Source organism: Nycticebus coucang, chromosome 6, assembly GCF_027406575.1.
Source record: "Nycticebus coucang isolate mNycCou1 chromosome 6, mNycCou1.pri, whole genome shotgun sequence".
In the NCBI taxonomy this organism is placed as follows: Eukaryota; Metazoa; Chordata; class Mammalia; order Primates; family Lorisidae; genus Nycticebus; species Nycticebus coucang.
Window position 1 is genome coordinate 89,496,576 of NC_069785.1, and position 20,987 is coordinate 89,517,562.

The window sequence follows — 20,987 nt, forward strand, 5'->3', positions numbered from 1 at the left end:
CTCTCCATTTCTCTTCCTCTTTGAGAGTTTGGGAGTGTTCAAAAGCTTTGTCTTCAATGTCAGAAATCCTTTCTACTGCTTGCTCCACTCTGTTACTGAGGGATTCTACTGTATTTTTCAAATCTTTGAGGGCTGCAAATTCTTGCTTCAGTGCATCAAAATCTTTGGTGGTTTTGTCTTTAAATTCGTTAAATTCTTGAGACAACTTTTGAATTTCTCCTCAAATTTCTAATTCTGACTTTTGAATTGCTCCTCAAATTTCTAATTTCAAATTTTCCACCATTCTATTAATCTTGTTTGCAATCCAAATTCTGAATTCGATGTCTGTCATCTCGGCCAGCTGTTTATGAATGGGATCTTCATTTACATCTGCCATATCTTTCCGTGGGGGTAGTTGATCTATTCTGGTTATTCATGTTACCAGAGTTTTGCCACTGATTCCGCCCCATGATTATTTTATACCGTTTGCTTTTTTCCCCTGGAGCTTTGTCAAGGACCAGTACAGTGCTACAGCCTGAGAAACTCGGGACCTGTTTGGCGTGGTGGGGCTAAGTGGTTCTGTCTTGTTTTCAGCTGGTCTCTCCCCGACCCTAGTGAAACAGTTACCTTGCTTTTCATTCTTATTTTTCTCTTTTGACTGTGTATTTTCAAATAGGCTATGTTCAAATTTACTTATTTTATCCTCTTCTTGGTACCTAAGCCCGGGTTTACCTTGGTTTTATAAATAATCTAAATGTGCCTGTTCCAAAGGAGATATCCTGGTAATGTAGCAAGGCTGGCTAGGGGTTCATGCCCAGGAGATCTGTGGAACAAACTTCCTACAGTATGTTGCTGCTAATAAGCCACTCTGATTTTGCACCTTCTTTAGCCAAATTAAAGAGCAGAGTGTCCAGATCTAGGTAAGATACTTCTGCCCCCTGTTGATGTAAATGCTAATGCTGCAGTTATCCTACACCCCCCACCTACTCTTTTGTCTTGCTTGTACTTAGGAATATTTCTTCCTTTAAGCATTCCTGAGGCTTCCAGTGGGTTGAGACAGAGACAGATCTCCTACCAGGAACTCAAATTGGTGGGGAAGCTGGTTGTCCAACTCGATTCACCTTTTCCTGTGAGTCATTGGGTGGAGGAATTTTACATGCACTTGGTACAGATTAGGGGAGGTATGTCATGGATATGGAAGTATCATCTGATTGGAGTTTTTCATTTCTTTGTGGCCCCGGGAACAGTCTCGCCCTCACATTTCAGTTCTGGGATATTGCTGGTGATAATCTTGGCACTATATATTAGTTTTGGGTTTAGTGGTGAGGAACAAAGCCACTTGCTTCTACACTACAACTTACTTTCTACTTTGGAATAGAAAGTCTCCTTTAATTCATTTTTAAATCAAATAATTTTCCAACTCTGTAATTTAACCAATAGTTCCAATTATATTCCAATATCCTGATAACTAAGGGTCACCCAGCAAGGACACAATGCAGTGGCTGAGAGCTGATGGTCTCCATAACCATGCCATGTGGGTGAATTAAAACACCCCTGGATATCAAGAATCTGAACCCATATTTTAAAAAAAGAGTTGGCTCCAGCTTTTTAGTTACAATGCCAACAGCTAGAAAGTTGCTAAGTCCTTCATCATCTGCTACTCTAATTACAGAGTTCTCTGCTCCCTGGAAGATAAAGCCATTTTAAGCAGGAAACTGTGCAGACAGACAATCTTCTGAAGCAGCAAGCTTGGGGTTTGGTTGGTTGAGGGTGCATCTATTTTTACACAAATTTCTAACGTTCTCTTATGCACATAGAAAAAAGAAAAGCTATTATGTTTTGGCAAGTGCCAAGGAGCTGAAGGCTTTTCAGATTGCCAATGGCAGGAGTTCTCACATAGAACAACTGTGAGACCCTACAGAGAGATTCAAGCCATAGAACTGTGGGAATCTCTCTAAGATTCAAGAGATCTTTAGACTCCTAGAAGTTATAAGCAAACCAGTGAAGTGTGTGTGTGTGTGTGTGTGTGTGTCTGCATGCAAAAGTCCATAGCTTTCATCAGATTATCAAAAGTCTAGTTCGTGTTTTGCCAAGTCTTTGGACCTTTCATCATGTAGAATCTTAAGAGAAATAGGCAAGGAGAAAGTAAAAAGGTGTATGAATTAAGAACATAGGAAAAGGTTTGGCACAAGCCTGGGACCAAGGGATTTTGGAAAAGCTGTGGTATGTGAGGGAAGATGTGGCAAAGGAAAAAGGAGATTTAAGAAATATTTCTATGGACTATTAGTCCCCTTCATAGTGTGAAATAATTACAAGTGAATGTGAGTTACTCTGAAATTATTGCCAGGATTATTAGGCTGTGTTCTTATGATCTTCACAGCTCTCTAGACTGGGCAAAATGGTTCCCCCTACTATAAGCATTATGTAGACACATTTTATCAGGTGTCATCTCTCCTACCTGATGCTAACCTCCCAGAGGGTAGGAAATTCAACATCATATCCTCCTCCACCACTAATGCTGACACTCAATAAATACTTGCTGAAGGAATGATTGTGCCTGCCTTCAGCAGGGGCTTTGCATCCACGTGAGCATGGATTCAAACTATTATCTCCATCACACAGTCAGAATGTTATCTTCATCACATAGTCAGAATGTTTTGGGGACAAGTTACTTATAATGTTCATCCTCAGTTTCCCATCTGATAAGTGGGTGTGAAGATTCATTCCGATTTTATATGGTTATTGAGATGATTAAATGAGTTATTGGGTTTCATTTGCTTAATCCTATTCCCAACACATATAAGACGTGCAGAAAATCACAGAAATGCAATTTCTTTATTGCTTTTAAAGAAATTTGTTTGCAAAACTAATCCTACTTAATTGTTTCAAAATAATTTAGGGTCAGCAACATAAATCTCAAGCTGCCACTAACTTCAACAAAACACCATTTAGTAAAATATTTTCTGAGAGTGTTGTATGTGATTTCTGATGATATTCTTGCCTTCCTTGGGCTCAAGAAGTGGCAAGCTCAATGCCTGCTACTAAGAGGAAGACCTAGATGCCATGGGAGAGAATAACAAGGAAAATGACCTAGATGTGGGGTCATAGAAGGCTTCCAAGATGAAAAGGCATTGAATAGGGAGCTTTAAAAAAATAATTGGAGTTAGCTAAATAAAGTAGATGAAAGAGTATTGCAGGTGGGAGGACACCATATCAGAAGCCCTGGGGAAAGAAAGTGCTTGGTGAGTTCGAAGAATAGGTAAGGATCCCAGTGTTGTAGGACTGGACTTCTTCAGTAGTCTGCTACGTGGTCTCCTTATTACTGCTCATGGACCTCTCTTCTCATTTTCCTGTGGCATTCAGACAGATCACTGAAAAATACTTGGATGCTGTGACTCCATTTTATGGTTCTCTGCTGCCATTAGGATAAAGTTCAAGTTCCTATTCTTGCCCTAACAATACTCTCTACTAAGCCCTGTCCAACCTCTCTGCCCTACCAGCCCCCCCAAACCCCTGCCCTGTGTTCAAAAGCACTTTACTTCTGCCTCAACTGCATTGTTTCTGTTCTTCATCTATGCTTTGCACATTCCCACCCCAGCACTGTCAGCACCTGGAATGCTCTTCTTCCGAGTGCTGTGCTTGCTACATCCTCCTAACTACAAGCAACTCAGCTCTGTGGTCATCCCCTCAGACAGGTATTCCCTAACTATTTTCTCTACACAGATCCCACTGCTGCCCTCTGACATACCACCCATGATTCCTTTATGTTACTTACGATTTTCTAAAAATAATTTCTCTTATTGGTCTCCTTACTTCTTTTATTTCCCTATTAGAATGCAAACCACAGAGGAAGAACATTGGCTAATTCACCATCTTGGGCTTACAACATTGGTTTTCATTGTGGGTTCTCAATAAATCCCAAATGAATGAATGAAAAAATGAATGAATGGTTGCTATGAAAACAAATGAATATTGACCAAATCTGAGGGGTGCCACTGGTGAGGATCTTCAGCTGCACAGTGAGTCTATTACCTTTGACAAGGGCTCAGCTGAATGTGCCCCACCCCACACCTTTCCCCTGCTCTGCTTCCCTCAACAAAGCAGCTCACTTCTCCATTCACATGGGCTATACCGGGGCTAGACCTTGATAAGTTCACCTCTCAATAAAAAGAAATGGGTCTATTGAAATGGGAATGTGGGACCTGTTAACTTAGGTTTACACCCTCATAACCAGCAAAATGCAAGTCAGAGCCCTCACTCTGGAGCAGATAGCACACACAAGTGAAAAATCTTAAAACTCTGGTCATTGGCACATACTCTGGCCTGTTGAGAATTTTGCACTGCACTCATGCATAACACAGAGCTGTTTACTGAAAAGGACATTTATTGTTGATCTAATAATGTTGATCTAAATGTTGATCTAAATGTTGATCCCCTTGATATCTCTCCCAAGCAGCTAGAAAAGAAAACCAAAGTCAGAAAGAGGAAGAGAGAAAAGGGAGAAATATTTTGCCAATGTTTTGAGGTCATCGATTCCATGCTGGCTCAGGAGTGTGAATGAGCAGTTCACTCCTACTGTGTTTGAGTGAAGTACCTGATTCACATTCACAATTTTTAAAAAGCATGCTATCATTATCCTATTAATAGAAACTTTGCTTTTCTGACTCCTAATAAATAGATGATAGGTAAATACTTAAGAATAATTACATGAAGGATGCCAAAGTATGAGCCTACCCAGGTAACACACAGGTCTCAGTGGGCTCACTAGGATTACCTGTGACAAGGTCTGAATAACTGTGAGCAGCTATTGTTACTTCAGTAGTAGTGATGGTGGCTGTCTGCCCACCCCCACGAGTCTTTCTCTGTATTTAAAAGGAATAAGTCCTGTGTCCACAGATCCAATTTCTTCAGCCCATGTGAGCCAATGGAGAAAGTGCAGCAGGGGCACAAATACAGAGGCTGCTTCTCACTAAGCAACTCTTGTCCCGTTTTTAAATTGAAAATACTTAAGTGTTCTGAACCAGACCTTGGTTTAACAACACAGCACAACTTTCTTCTGTAAATTATGGTTGCTTCACTTCTTCAGCAGCATCAGGGAAGCCATGGCGCTTGCCCCAGTTGCCATGGAAAACTTGACCTTTCTAATCCAAAAAATCCTTGACTAATCAATCTTAAGGTCAAGGAATTGGAGATTTTGAAGAATTGAATTTTCCAGTCAATTACACTCTAATCAGAAAGTCTTTGGTTTCTTAATCCCTTTGGTTGGTTATCTTTCAGGGAGTGTAATGGTTCCCTCCTGTTATGAATCCAGCTCTATCACTGAGGACTTATACAGCCTTGGGCTAACTACTTAATGTCATAGTTATCTATTGCCACACAACAAGTTACCTCAAACTTAATAGCTTAAAATAATACATAATAATGACCTCATGGTTTCCCTGAGTCAGAAGTCTAAGCATGGCTCTGCTGTGTCTTCTCAGTGTCACATAACACCATAACCAAGATGTCAGTGGGCTGCTTCCTGACCTCAGGATCCCCTTTCATGCTCACATGGCTATTAACACTGCACTTCCTTACAGTTGTAGGAACGAGGCTCCCATTGTCTTGTTGGTTGTCAGCTGGGATTGCTCTAGGATGCTAGCAAACATCCACAGTTATTTATTTTTTGTTTTTTTGTTTTTTGTTTTCTGTTTTCAGTCTTTCCCCTAACCTCATTTGGGAAATGTAAAATAATGAGTTTATTGAAAATTAACAAAGAACCATGCTAAGGGCATTAAAGCATACCCCACTTAATTCTCAAAAGTGGCCCCAGGATCTGGTTCTAAGATTATGTGCACTGGTTAAAGAATTACATAAGGTCATCTGCCCGAGGTCATTCAGCTGCTAAGAGAAAAAGTTGGGCTTTACAACTCACTTCAGTCTTGCTTCAAAACTCTTGCTCTATACCATTGTGCTGAACTGGTCCTTTCCAGATCCCTTGACTAATTATATACAGGTGAGCAAAGAATGGAGCTGGGGTTCTTGTGAACAATACCCTAGAAAATATGGCTTTGCTAAAGACACTGGGAAACAACAGGAGGAGAAAGTAAAGGGAACAGATTGAAGAGAGTATTCCCTAAATCTCCCTCTCAGCCATGATTATTTTGAGAAGATCTCCTGTTTGGCTGATGGATGGGGGCCAGGGGACAAAACTCTGAAATAATTATAGGGTGACTCAAGGAGGTCCTGCTGGATAACTCCACTGAGATTCAGACCTGAAAGAATGTTCCCAATGACCAGTGAGAACTAAAGAGAACCAGGAGTTCAAGGCAAGAGTCAGGCAAAAAATGCTGGAGGGCTATTGATGGTGCCCCTCTGCAAAGCTCTTAGTGCAGCGAATTGTTAATACAAAGGTCCCACGTACCCTCCTTCCTTCTTAACTGAACTGGTTGATTCCCATTTACCCTTCTGCAACCACTCTCCATCCTTCTCCACCATGTGCTGAGACCCAAGGGGCTGTGTTCATTTTGATCTTAGGGACACTATCAGGCTCTCCCTCCTTCAGCTAGTGAAAAGCAGCAACAGCACAGAGAAGGGAGGGAATGAAATATGGGGGAGCTATTTACTCCCCTCTATGGAAGGCCACACCTCCTTTCAAATAGCCCAATGCAGTAACTGCATAGCCCTCCACCTCTTCCCATCTGCCTCTTTTAATTCTCAAAAGTGGCCCTAGGATCTAGCAGGTGTTAGTTGTCACCATGTTACAACCTCAAAATCTCAGTGCCTACAGGAGCAAACATTTGGTATTTTGCTCAAGGATCACTAGCTGGGTTTGGTGTTGTTGGTCTCAGGTGATCTTGTTCAGGGCTGCCAGCTGAGTTCAGATCTACCCTGTAGGTTTCCTCATTCTGGGGCCATCAGATACTAGGAATGTTTTTTGCATGGAAAAAATGACAGAAGTACAAAAGGGTGCGCCAAGCCATGCAAACATATTTCTAAACCCTGCTGGGATCATTTCCTAATTCATATCCTATTGACCTAAGGAAGTCACATGGTCAAGCCCCAGACAAATGAGATGGGAATGGGAGATGTTCACTTTTCCTGTTCTACTGGGAGGCATTGCAAGGTCATGTAGTTCAGAAAGAAAGTGCTGAAACAAATATCTACTCCACGTGGTAATGGCTCCCTTCTGACATAGCTCTGACATTCAGCACCATCCATGTTGGTTATACAATGTCCCATCCACACATTTGTAAGCAATTTATGTAACTTCAATTTTCTTGGCTATTTTACTATTTAAATATGTCTTGGCATCATTAATTTTTTATTAAACTCTTCTCAAATTACCCAATTGGGATAGTCATCTGTTTTCTGAAGAACACATTAACCCTGCAGGCATGTGAGTCAATGTTCACCAACAGCCTTCTCTGTGCCCAGCTTGGGACGGGTGAGAATAAGATTGATAAAATAATGCCCTCTTCTTGCTGACACTGTGTTCTGTGCACTATGCTAATTTATTTTTATGTGCATTATCTAATTTAATTATAACAACCACCCTGGACAGCAGCTTCTATTATTATCCTACTGTAAGGAAAGTGAGGCTCAAAGTGTTGAACCTTACCCAAGGTTACTCAGCTAGCAGGAAGAGGCAGCATTTGACCCCAGGTCCACCTGACTCCACCACCCTTTTGGATTAAATGGACTTGTCAGCCTCACACTGCAATGAAACAAGAACTTTGCGGATACTGCAGTATCTTCCTCTTTTGCCCATTTTACAGATGAGAAAATAGAATCTCAAGAAATTGAGCTCAATTCCCTGTGGTAGAGGTTACTGGAGGCATCAGTGAACAGCATAACCAGCAGATTTCACGGCCTGCCTCTGACGAAAAAGAAGATGAGGAAGAGAAAGATGAAAGTGACTCCACACGTCAAGATGCCCACTATGAAACAACTGCAGAATCTGGGAAGGATGGCAGTTAAAAACATACAAAAAAAGAAACATAAGGTTACACCTGTCTCAGTGTTTTTAGCAATGTTTGCACTTCTGGTTACCACAGCCAGAGGGAAGGAGTATCATTACTGGACCTGTGTCCCTAATCCACTGTTACTGCCAAGGGTTAGTTCAGGGGTCCTCAAACTACGGCCTGCGGGCCACATGCGGCCTGCCGAGGACATTTATCCAGCCCGCTGGATGTTTTTACCACAGCTGCCTGTCCTGCTTAGCAGCCAACTTGTCCGGGCCCACTGGGTATTTTTGCCGCCCTGCCTGTCCCACTCATCAGGGCAGCAGTGCGCATGTGTGGAATGTGTGCCAACTCTCCACCTCTGCTCCTTCTCTCCGTCTCTCCCTGCCCCTCCTTCTCTCTGTCTCTCCCCACTGGGTGTTTTTGCTGCCCTGCTTAGCAGCCCATTCATCCTGGGCTGCAGTGCGTATGTGTGGAATATGCCCCAAACTCTCCCACTCCCCTCCTTCGGTATGTCTCTCAAATCCTCCTCTCAGTTTCTGATGTAATCGGAGGAGTCACCATGTTGCCTTGCAAAGCTTGCTGCTGCCTAAGGACCGAGGTAAGAACAAGTTAGGATTTCTTTTTTTTTTTTTTTAATTTTCTATTTGTGTGTGTGTGGTTAAGAGGGGCCTTTTTTTCCTGAAGTTAGGAGGTCCCCTTTTTTTGTGGATAGGGGGCACCTTTTTTTTTGAAGTTAGGAGAGCCTTCTTTTTTTTAAGTTGGTTAGTTGGTTGGGGATGGTTTCTAGGGGAGTTGCATCACAGTGATAATGCAAATAGCGCTCAGTGCTAATGCAAATTGTCAGTGCTCAGAGGTAATGCAAATGGTCAGAGCTCAGAGGTAATGATAATTCTAAGCACTCAGTGTTAAAGCAAATTGTCAGCAGTCAGTGTTATCGCAAATGGTCAGCAGTCAGTGTTAATGCAAATGGTCAGTGCTCAGTGTTATCACAAATGGTGAGTGGTCAGTGTTATCGCATGGGGGCCCCATGGGAACTTAATCAGGCTCTACAGACAGCTGAGGAGTAGGAAACCCAATTTAATTGACAGTAAGTGCATTTATATTCTGATTGCTATTCAGTTGTGTATGATGTTGTATGTTGTGTGCTGTGTAAGCCCCAGTTCACACTGTTATGATCTCTGAGCAGTGCGAGTTCAGCTATGGCCATACTCGTACTGCTCAGAGATGGGTGAGAAGACCCATGCAGATTCCACTGCAGGAAAAGGGAAGGCACATATGCCTTTTTTCTTCTGAAAAAAAGGAAGTCTTCTCACTCATACGATCAGATTCCTGTGAGAGTTCACAGATTGCAGTGCAGTTCGCACAGAGTAGTGTGAACTGGAAAAGTGGTGGAGGAACAGGCTCTGTAATCATGCCTGTTCCCACACTGCACCAGTGTGAGCCTGAGTTAAAAGTGGAGTTCCACCATATGGGCACTGGCAAGGCTGATATGATGTGGACTGGCAAGACTGCATTGATGGACACTGATCAGACTTGCATTGATGGGCAGTGCAGTTTATATGTCTCTGTGTGGGCAAAGTTATTGGTGGTATATTGTTTTTGCAGGGCTGTATATATATATTGGTATTTTACTAATAGCAATTTGGAATCCCTAGGAAACAATGATATCAAGAAAGAGAAAAATTGACTCGGAGTATAGGATATTCAAAGAACAGTGGACTTATGATTACTTTTTCATGCAGTACAAGGAAAGAGCTGTGTGTTTGATATGCCAGAAGATAGTGTCTGTGTTCAAAGAATACAATTTGCGTCCACACTATCAAACTCAACATAAAGATAAATATGATTGTTTGGTCAGAGAAGTGAGAAAAGATAAAATATTAAAACTGAAATATACATTGACAACTCAGCAAAATACTTTTGTGAAGCAGAAATGGCTAAATACTTCATCACTGAGAGCAAGTTTTCAAGTTGCCAAGCTAATAGCATGCACTGGCAGAACATTCGTGGAGGGAGAATTTGTTAAAGAATGACTTCTTTCTGTTGCCAAAGAGATGTGTCCAGAGAAGCAAATTTATTAAGTACAGTGAGTCTTTCAGGACCCTCAATTACAGGAAGGATTGAAGAAATGGGAGACAATTTGCATCAGCATTTGCAAAACTCCACAAAAAAACTTTCCTATTTTTCCTTGGCATGCAATGAAAGTAATGATGTTTGTGATTCTGCATAACTTCTAATTTTTATTCATGGGACGAATGACTATTTCGAAGTCACAGAAGAGCTTGCTGCACTGCAAAGCATCAAAGGAACAACTACAAGAGAGGATATCTATGAAAAGGTTTGCCAAACTATGAATAGTTTGGAGCTGAACTGGGCAAAACTAGCCAGTGTGACAACTGATGGTGCTCTGAGCATGGTGGGGTCTAAGAAAGGAGTAGTTGCTTGCATTAACCAAGAGATGGACAAACATAACCATTCTCATCCAATAGCCATACACTGCCTTATCCACCAACAAGCGCTGTGTAGTAAATCACTGAAGTGGGACTCTGTTATGAAAACTGTGGTATCTTGTGTTAATTTCATTAGAGGTAATGCACTAAACCACAGACAATTTCAGGAATTTCTGTCTGAGCTAAATGTTACCTGTGAAGATGTCCCATACCACACAGAAGTCTGTTGCCTGAGTCAAGGGAGAGTTTTGAAACATTTCTATGACTTACTTCCACAGATTACAGTTTTTCTGCTTTCAAAAAACAAAGAAGTACCAGAGCTCAATGATGCAGAATGGAAATGGCACCTTGCCTTTCTGACAGAGGTAACAGAGCTACTCAACAGTTTCAATGTGCAAATTCAAGGAATGGGGAAGCTTATGTGTGATATGCAATCACATATGAAAGCATTTGAAGTAAAATTAGGCCTCCCCATGAAACAAGTGAAGGAGGAAAATTTCTGACAGCTCCCCACAGCTCAAAATCTGTTAGCGGGAAATCCATTGGTTGCATTCCCAAATAAAACGTGTGGATTCACTGGAAAAGTTGCAAAAGGAGTTACAATTTAGATTTAAAGAGCTTCATCTCCATGAGCAGGACATACAGCTTTTCCATAACCCATTTTCTATTGACATTGAAAATGTGGATATGATTTACCAAGTGAAACTGGCTGAACTGCAGAATTGTGACTCTGAAAGATGCATTCAAGTCAAGCAGCCTTCCTAATTTCTATGCATCTCTCCTCTCTGAGACATATCCTAATTTCAGGAACCATGCTTTCAAAATGGCAACCATCTTTGGCAGCATTTATGTCTGTGAACAGACTTTTTCCAGAATGAAACATCTGAAATCTCCAACCAAATCTAGACTAACTGACGCACATTTGCATCACTTGTTATAACTAGCAGTGACAAATACAGAACCAGACGTTGACCATCTCATTAGCCAAAAGCAGGCCCATAGTTCCCATTGAAATACTTGTAAGTTTGTCAATTTAACTTTATTTATTCTTCATTTTAAATATTGTATTTATTCCCCCTTTTTTTTACTTCAAAATAAGATATGTGCAGTGTGCATAGGAATTTGTTCATAGTTTTTTTTTTTTTTTTTAACTATAGTCCGGCCTCCAACGGTCTGAGGGACAGTGAACTGGCCCCCTTTTTAAAAAGTTTGAGGACCCCTGATCTAGAAACGACAGTTTTAGTACCATCCTTCCAGCCTTTCATTCCCCCTGGTCTAGGTCCCTGGTTTAAGTCGCTCTGGTTTGAATCCCTGGTCTGGGTACCTCTGGTTTAAGTTTCTGGTTTGAGTCCCTCTGGTTAATCTGGTTAATTTCTCTGATTATCAGTTTAGCTTTTATTGGTCCATTGTGATGTTGTAATTGTGCCTTTTTGTGCTTCTCTGTGCTTCACAGATGATTTTTGTCCTTTTAAAAATAAGTTCCTCCTCTTCTAAAGCAAATACCCCACTGGGTTATTTATTAAGAAATTTTAAAGATATTTTCTCTAATAAAAAAGAAGTTCAGACTGACAATTGAGCAGCATAAGAAATATCCCAAACCAATAGAAAAATCTGTGTCAAAGAATAAGCTTACTTTCCCTTTAAAACCTCCCAGTAATTGATTAATAAAAGAGAGAGAAGGTTGAAATTGTGTACATGTGATTACTTAAACACTGACTGAAACAATAATAATAGGTGGGCTTTTGCTCCCTCACCCTTCACAGAGGGTGAAACGATTGTGTTGAGTGGTGCCTGTCTGTATCTCAGTTTTTATCCCAGCTAGAACTTATCTGTGATTTATCTGAGGAAAGAGAATAGAAGACACAGGGAAACCGTACTAAAACATTTTAGAGAAGAGCTTATAGGAAACTGCTGTAACTGTGTCTCCAGAAAAATAGAAAACTTTGAACAGAAATAACTCAAAAAACTTATTGTTCAAGCAACTATAGTTTCCTTTAAAATAAAATTAGTTTTGAGCCTGTTATTAAAATCCAAATGTTTAAAGATTATAAAACTTTCACCTCTGTAATATTTCTAAGGTTACTAGATTCAACTGTGAACTTATCTAAAGAATATGGTCTTCAGGGTACAGCCCACTTGTGACTAAAAATAAATTCTTAAAAAGAAACAAAGAGTCAAATGTCTGAGTTCACCTGAGCCTAAAAATGAGAAAGATCTCTGTCTAGCCCTAAACAAGAAAATCCTGATGCCATAAACTGTCCCTCATTTGTAAAATGTAGTAGTTTAATTGTTTAACTTGTTTGAGAAACTCAATCTTTACCTCACCACCCCCCAACCCAAAAGAAAATCATGCCTTTTAAACTTTTAAAATGTTGGTCTGGTCAAGTAAATAAGTAACTTCATAATACATTGTAATCCCCTGTTTTGTAAAAAATGAGTTTTTGAGAATGAAAGAAACTTTGATATTTAACAAACCTTCCATGATCAAAATTCTAAATTCAGTCTTTTTAAAGACATATTAGGCTTATTTAGTATATTTAAAGGTATAGGAAACATTATCAAATATAAAAAAATAATTAACTTTATAAAATATTAGTCTGTCTTAGTGTATATTAGAAAAACTGAAGCAAACATCTAGAACTTTAATTTAAAAATTAACATGTGTATGAGTATTGCTAACCTAATTTCAAGCAAAATAGAAGTAAATGACATGAAAATGAGTTAATTTGTTATGGCTTTTTGTTTGAAATATTGCCAATTCTTCTTATGGTCTGTTTTCTAGAAATTAAGAAAACTATTTTCTATCTTTTAAACTATTTGTAGCTTTTCAAGCAATGTATATACTTATGAGCAGAATTTGAAATATGTATTTTTTTCTCCTTGATCTCTCCAGAATTTGAAAGGCATTTGTAAGTATTCTTAATTTCTAACAATACAGGTATTTGCATAAGTTCAATAAGAATCTGTTTTGTCTATTGGACATGATAAAATCACTGGTTATGTTACCAAGGCTTTAGCTGGAATAGCATTTCCAGAAGTGTCCAGACTGTGTTAAGGAATTCAGGTTGACTTTATAAAGCCAATAAAAAATCCCTTTGGAAAAACTGGCCAGGTACCCATCAATAATATTTCTTGATCTGTTGTAAGTGACAAAAGTTGCTTTCTGACAGGTCTAGGAATTGAAATGTGCTTGGGGACCTCAGGAAGAGAGAAATTTGTCCAATGCATACAGGTACCTAATGGCACAGATGAAACTTGGGCTCATGAAAGACTTAGTCTTAAGTCTTAGACTTAAACTTAAGTCTAACCTGAAAATTCCTTATAGAAAGTTCCAGCAAGCCAATTTTTTTTTAAAAAAGAGCCTAAATAACTAATAATTAATCATTCTTACTACACTTTATGCAAATAATTAGGCCCAGTATACTGGCAGTACAGTTTATTTTGGTAACTAAGTTAGTTCTGCTATAATTTATCTTTAGTAACAAGAAAAATTGGAGACAGAAATGATTTAAAAAAAAAAAAGGCTGTGGCTCACCTGTATTAAATTCCAGCCTTGTTTGTAATGTCAACTCATAAAACATAACTATTTTACTAAACTAATCTATTAAATGGAATTAGGAAACTGGCCAAGAAGTATAGAATTATAGACAATAATCATATTAGCTCTGAAACCCTGAAACTCAACAAAAATTACCTACAGGCCACACTAGAAAATTTCTGCAGTATTAAATATTATCAATTATGTAAAAACTCTTAAAACTATATATTATCTTAAAAACTGTGCTAAGTTTATAAGAATACTAATATTCTCATTATGAAAACCTTAGCCTCGAAATCCAGAACTTGGAAATATTTGTAAATAACTACTAAATAGTTTCATAATCTTAAAACAATCAACATGCCCTGCTCCCGCCACATACTGGAAGCTGGCTGGTCCATGCACAGCTGAACCCTGAGTAAATTCCTCATGGGAGTTATCTTAATTAAATTTTAAACTTTAAGAAAAGAGAAAAAATGTAATCTATGAGTCCACACCACTCCACTGCCTCCTCCTCCTCCTGGCAGTAGGCCCCTGCATTTTACATCAACTTACTGCTTATGTTGAAAAGCAAATAAGCATTGTCAAACTTATGATAATTAAGAAATCAATATGACCTTTTGCCCAACCTTATACCCACCCATAAGTCAATGATTTGACTAATTAAGAAGAAAAGGGGGGACTTGTTAGTTCTAGGCTAAAGTAGAAATATACCAGTTAACTCCTGACAAATTCTGAGGCTGCAAGCCCTCAACAAAATGGAGTAAGTGTGGTTCACCAGGTAGATGAGAAAGTACTCACTAACTTCTTGCTTGACTAACTCCTGGGCCTGGGAAATGAACTGACTATCCCCAGACTGACCTTTAAACAATGCCAGGTGGAGAGACTACTGAGACAAAGATGTATGGAGAAAAGTACTGGAACTAAAATGTATGGGAAAATATTAAAACAAAAAATGTATGACGTATGGCTAACTAACTGCAAAATTCTGCTTCTGTACAATGCTTACTTGCTGTCCCCCCACCCCACCCCCAAAATGCAACTGGACAGCCTGCATGCCAACCAAGATGCAGACCAAGCCTTAAAAACCTGACTCCTTAAGCACTCGGGGCTGGTCTCAGAAACCCCACGTTGGGACACTAAGCCAGTTGCCAGCTGGCTTTTCAATAAAAGGACTCTCCTATAAATTTAGCTTGTTTAGCAGTGTGGTCTTTGTGGAACTCCTGGGCACTACACCCAGACTTATCTCTAAAAATCCAAAACTTATAAATGTTTGTAAATAACCTAAATTCCTCACAACTGAGTAAAGAGAACTTCACTACCCCGTAGAAAGCAAAATGGTCAACATGCCCTGCTCCAGACACACACTGGAAGCTGGCTGGTCCACGCACGACTGAAGCCTGAGGAAACTCCTTGCAGGACTTGTCTTAATTACTTAAAAAAAAAATGTAATCTATGTACCCACACCACTAAAATAGACAGATAACAAGCAACCCACATTCAAGTTAAAATTAATGATTTAATTTATATCCTAGACAAGGGGGTAGTTGTTAGGCCCAGTGGGCCCAAGGGAAAGTAGAAAAATACCTGTTAACTCCTGCCAAATGTCTGGCCCTTAACAAAATGGAGTAAGTCTGGTTCACTCCCAAGATGGATGGGAAAGCACTCACTAACTGCTTGCTTGACTAACTCCCCTGAGAAATGAACCAGGAATGCCTTTATCCCCAGACTGACCTTTAAACAATACCAAGCAGGGAAGGTACTGGAACTAAGATGTATGAGAGAAAGTACTGAAAACAACAATGTATGACATATAGCTAACTATCCACAAAAGTCTGCTTTTGTACAATGTTTGCTTGCTACGGCCTGCAACCAGGATGTAAACCAATCCTTAAAAACCCAACCCCTTAAAAGCACTCAGGCTGCTCTCAGAAACCCCATGTTGGGACACTGAAGCAGTTGCCAGCTGGCACTTCAATAAAAGGACTCTGCTGTAAATGTGGCTTGTTTGGCAGTGTGGTCTTTGTGGAACTGCCAGGCCCAATACCTGGCTACTTCCATTAATCTTATAAACAAAATGACAATAATTTTTACATTTTCCTGCATATAGAGAAGTTATTTCTTTAAAGATTCCAGCAGATAACCTTCAATTTGTTCATACAAAAGGACATATGCCCATCCTGCTAGGAACACATTACAGGAAAACCCCCACTAGTAGCAAAATCCTACTTGGCACATTTGCTGAAATCATTCAGAAGCATCAATTACTCCAGGGCTCAGTAGGCCAAAAATGTTCCCTCAGCCTGCAGCCACCACAGGAAGACTCCAAAATGTCCCACCAGATAAAGGACATGTTCCATTTAAGTTGCTGCTCTATGGCAGGAGATCAAATGGGTTATTTAATAGAAAAGGCAAGTAAGATAGATGAGACAAAAATCCTACAATCAACTATAAATGGCAATTTTAACAACAAAAAAGTTTTCAGTTGGAAATGTAACATAAACCTACATAGAATACAATTTTTTTTTTTTTGATACAGTGTCTTGTTCTATGGCACTGGCTACAGTGCAATGGTGTCATCATAGCTCACTGCAACCTCAGAATACTGGGCTCAAGGGATCCTCCTGCCTCAGCCTCCCAATTATCTGAGACTATAGACAGCATTCACCAATTTTTCTGGTTTTTTCTCTTGCTCAGGTTGGTTTCAAACTCCTGGCCTCAATCAATCCTCCCACCTCAGCCTCCCAAAGTGTTTGGATTACAGCATGAGGCACCACACCCAGCTGAGAATGCAGTTTCATAACAAAGTAGATCCCAAAGCAAATATGGAAACTACTCAGATTAAATACAGAAATTAAGTATTTATCATTTCAAGGTAGGATATGGTTGAATTTTTTCTAATTTTCTTAAATGAAAAATCCACCAGTAATACCCTTATATTTCATTTTTTTTAAATCACACATTTCTTACCACATCCTCTTCCTCAACTAACAGATTTACAAATGTGACATTTCAACAAAGGGGACTACCTGATTTACTTACTTGAATAGAAGCTATTTAAAAGGAAGAAAATAATACCATATTCAGAAAGTCATATACACAACAAACATCCTCACACACAGCAGCTGTGGATACACTGAAATTAGAGTGCTGTTAAAAAATTTTTTTTCTAGAAAACTTGCTGACTAATTGAAATAACAGACTGCAATTATGGCATCACTAGATATTAGTTAAATTTATCTGAACACCAAAGATGGTAAGAGTAAGAAAAAGAATTCATATGCATTATATTCTTTGAAGTAGTTTCACCCCATTATTCATCCAGGTAATAAGTAAAATGCCAAAAATGAGGCACACCAATAAAAAAATGCAATTTGTTTCCTTTCAATAAGCCAGTATCATTTAGTTTCAAAATATCTCTAGAATAGGGCAGCACCTGTCGCTCAGTCGGTAGGGCGCCAGCCCCATATACGGAAGGTGGCGGGTTCATACCTGGCCCTGGCCAAACTGCAACCAAAAAATAGCCGGGTGTTGTGGCAGGCACCTGTAGTCCCAACTACTTGGGAGGCTGAGGCAAGAGAATGGCTTGAGCCCAGGAGTTGGAGGTTGCTGTGAGCTGTGTGAGGCCACGGCACTCTACCGAGTGCCATAAAGTGAGACTCTGTCTCTACAAAATATATATATATATATATATATATATATATCTATATATATATATCTAGAATAAAGAGGAAATGCAAATGAGATCTACCAGGAAGCATCCAGGCTTGGGCCTTATGGAAGCCTAGAGTGGAAAGGGTTCCCAAGCTCATCAATTCTAGGCCAGGTTTTTCAGCCTGGAGACATCATCTGACTCACACAAAGATAAACAACTGACAGAAATGCACTAACCTCCAACCTCAATGTGCAGGGCAGTGCAACAGTCTGCTTCCTGAACGTTCATACTTTTCAAATGACAAATTCCACATCATACATACAATTCAGCTTCCCTGTATCAACCAACGGTACTCAGAGCTCTGCCATGGGGGTGCTGACTCAACAGCACACGAGTCCACTTGGCCAGTTTGCATAATTATTAAATACATAATTGAATTTGCCTATACTTTATAAATGTAAGTTAATAATGAAAGCAAAACATTTTTTAAAGCAGGAACTAGTTGTGAATATTCAAAAATGCTGAGACAAACATTGGAGAGAATTAGTTATTCCAGAGAAAGCAAATCTTTACTTGTTTGAAAACTCTCAGGCTTAAGCCAGAGGGCTAAGTGCTCAATTGTCCCTAAAGAGAACAATATTAAAGAACATGCATAAACACTATACTCAGAGGGTGTAAAATATATGTATACACAAATTAGGAGCTGTTATCTATGTATTACTTTTTTTTTATTTTTGAGACAGAGTCTCAAGCTGTTGCCCTGGGTAGAGTGCGTGGTGTCACAGCTCACAGAAACCTCACACTCTTGGACTTAAGCAATTCTCTTGCCTCAGCCTCCCAAAGTAGCTGGGACTATAGGCGCTCACCACAATGCCCGGCTATTTTTCGTTTGTAGTTGTCATTGTTGTTTGGTGGGCCTGGGCTGGATTCGAACCCACCAGCTTTGGTGTATGTGTCTGGCGCCCCAGCCACTTGAGCTACAGGCGCAGAGCCTACCTATTACTTCTTGAAGTTGAATTCAATTACCACAGCAAGGCATAATATGAGGTTTGCAGCGCCTCTAGTAACTGCAGAAGTCAAATGTGACTTGTATTCACTTGTGTTATTACACAAGCATTACAATCTTAATACAGTTTAATCTGTATTAAGCATTACAATCTTAATACATCTTGTGTTATTACACAAGCATTACAATCTTAATACAGTTTTTCTTTCTTAAAATGTGCATACATTTTTGGGCACCCTCTGTATATATACAAATACATTACTATATACCTTGCTATATATCACAATCTATGCCATTAGATATTACTAGATATCACAATATATATCACCATCTCTATAAATCACAAATATATATCACAATGTGCAATAGAACCTCCGTAGTTGACCACCTCAAGTTGACTTAATTTTCACAGACCAGACATGCACCCCATGTATGTATCAGTACAGAGAGCCTCGTTCCTTCTGTTGACCACCTCTTTATTCTGAGCAGTTTGTTACAGTCCGTTGGGGGGGTCAGCTTACAGAGGTTCTACTATATATCAGTCTCTACATAGCGGAGGTCTCTCCCTCTCTGTCTCTCTCTCACATGGACATGTCCTCCTCCAGGAAAGAGGCAAGCAGTGACACTGTCCAGTCAGTGCATCAAAGGATGAGGAACAAGAAGCGTCTGGTTCACTCCTTGGCACACCTTACCTCTGGCCAACATCCCTAGGAACCACCTCCTCACTATGTGAAGGTGTCTGAGGAGGCAACCTAAGGCCATGGAAAATCATGCCAAGAATACTGCAGGCGCGTCCAAACTGCCGCCACAGGAAAGAATGCTTTGGAAGCCATCACCCCGTCCCCAACAGGGCCAGACGGTGAGAGGTGAACACACCCACTCTCCAGAGGCTGGCGGCACCCCGCCTACCTCCCAGCCCTGCCCACAGCGCACCCCTTGGCAGCTCCCTGCCTACCCCCAGCACCGCCCACAGTGGCGCCCTCTGGCAGTGCTGAGCTATGCAGGTGAGGGGGGGAAGTAGACGGTGCTCAAGTACGTGCTGCACTCTCAGGTTGTGGGTCTGGTTGAAGGGGCACTCTGGGGGCCGGGGAGGGATAGAGCCACACCAACTAAAATAATTTGGCAAAGTTCTTAGAGCACTGCCCACTGAACCACTAGGCTCTGCAGGAGCAAGCTCTCCAGCTTCACAAGGATTCCTCCAGAATTTGTTAGAACCCCTCAAAACTCCAACCCCAGCTCCTCTGAGCCCCGCCCACTGTCCATCCAAGCCCTTAAATCAGGCTCTGGGTCTGCACCCGCTCCTCAGAAAGTACCCACTGGTCCTGCAAAACCCCGCCCCATTCCAGACGTCCCACACAGGGACCTGTAGTCCTGTTCTCAGCGTCTCAGGGCCAGCTATTGCCCATATAAAATCTGTAATTCCACTATTATTGACTCCTCACCTGTGACTCCCAAAAGTTTGTCTTTTCTCCCTTTACACCCTCCTGCCACTTCATCTCCAGGCTGTTCTCTCAAACGTTCATAACCCCAGTCTACTTACAAGAAAAACCCACACGGAGGCACATTTTACAGCTTACCTGATCAGTAAGTACCCTTCAAAACTGCTAAGGTCTGAAAAAACAAGGAATAGGGAAAACTGTCTCAGATCAGAGGAGACCTTGCAGGCCTGACAATTTATGCAATCTGGTGCACTGGGTTGGACCTAGCCAAAGGAAATCAATTAACATTAATAGAATATATGGTAAAATCTGAATCAAGCCTGGAGTTTAGTTAATTATAAACGTACCCAGTGATGTTTCTTAGTTGTGACAAATATACAATAGTAAAGTGAGATGATGGTAGTAGGGGAAACCAGGTGAGGGGTTCAGGGAAGCTCTCTGTATTATCACTGTGATAATACAGAGAGCTTCCCTGTAATTCTAAAATCATTTGAAAACAAAAAGTTTATTAAAAAGAAAAAAGTAATTATATGCCTTATATTACAAAGATTTTTAATATACTTAAGTCTCTAAAAACACAGAAGAAAGAAACTACCAATAAGCCCGTGGAAGCTTGTTAGAGACATAAACCAACAGTTAAAAGAGAAAAAAAAAAAAAAAGACAAACAGCTCTTCATCTCATTCAAAAAAGAAAAATTTAAATTAACTCTACTGAGATACCATATCAGTGACAAAATATCAGAAGTTTCACATCTAACTGCTTGTGTTTGTGCTCAGTGTTGCTAACAAAGTGTGACTCAAACGTTATGAGGACAAACTGGGCAATACTTAAAATACTGAAGAGGCACTTTGACTCGCAACCCAATAGGTCCAAATCCATCCCAAAGGTAGACTGCAAACTATGGAAAGGCTCCCCCACAAGGCCATTTGGTACAACATCAGAGATTTAAAGTATACTTCTAAAGTTAAATGTC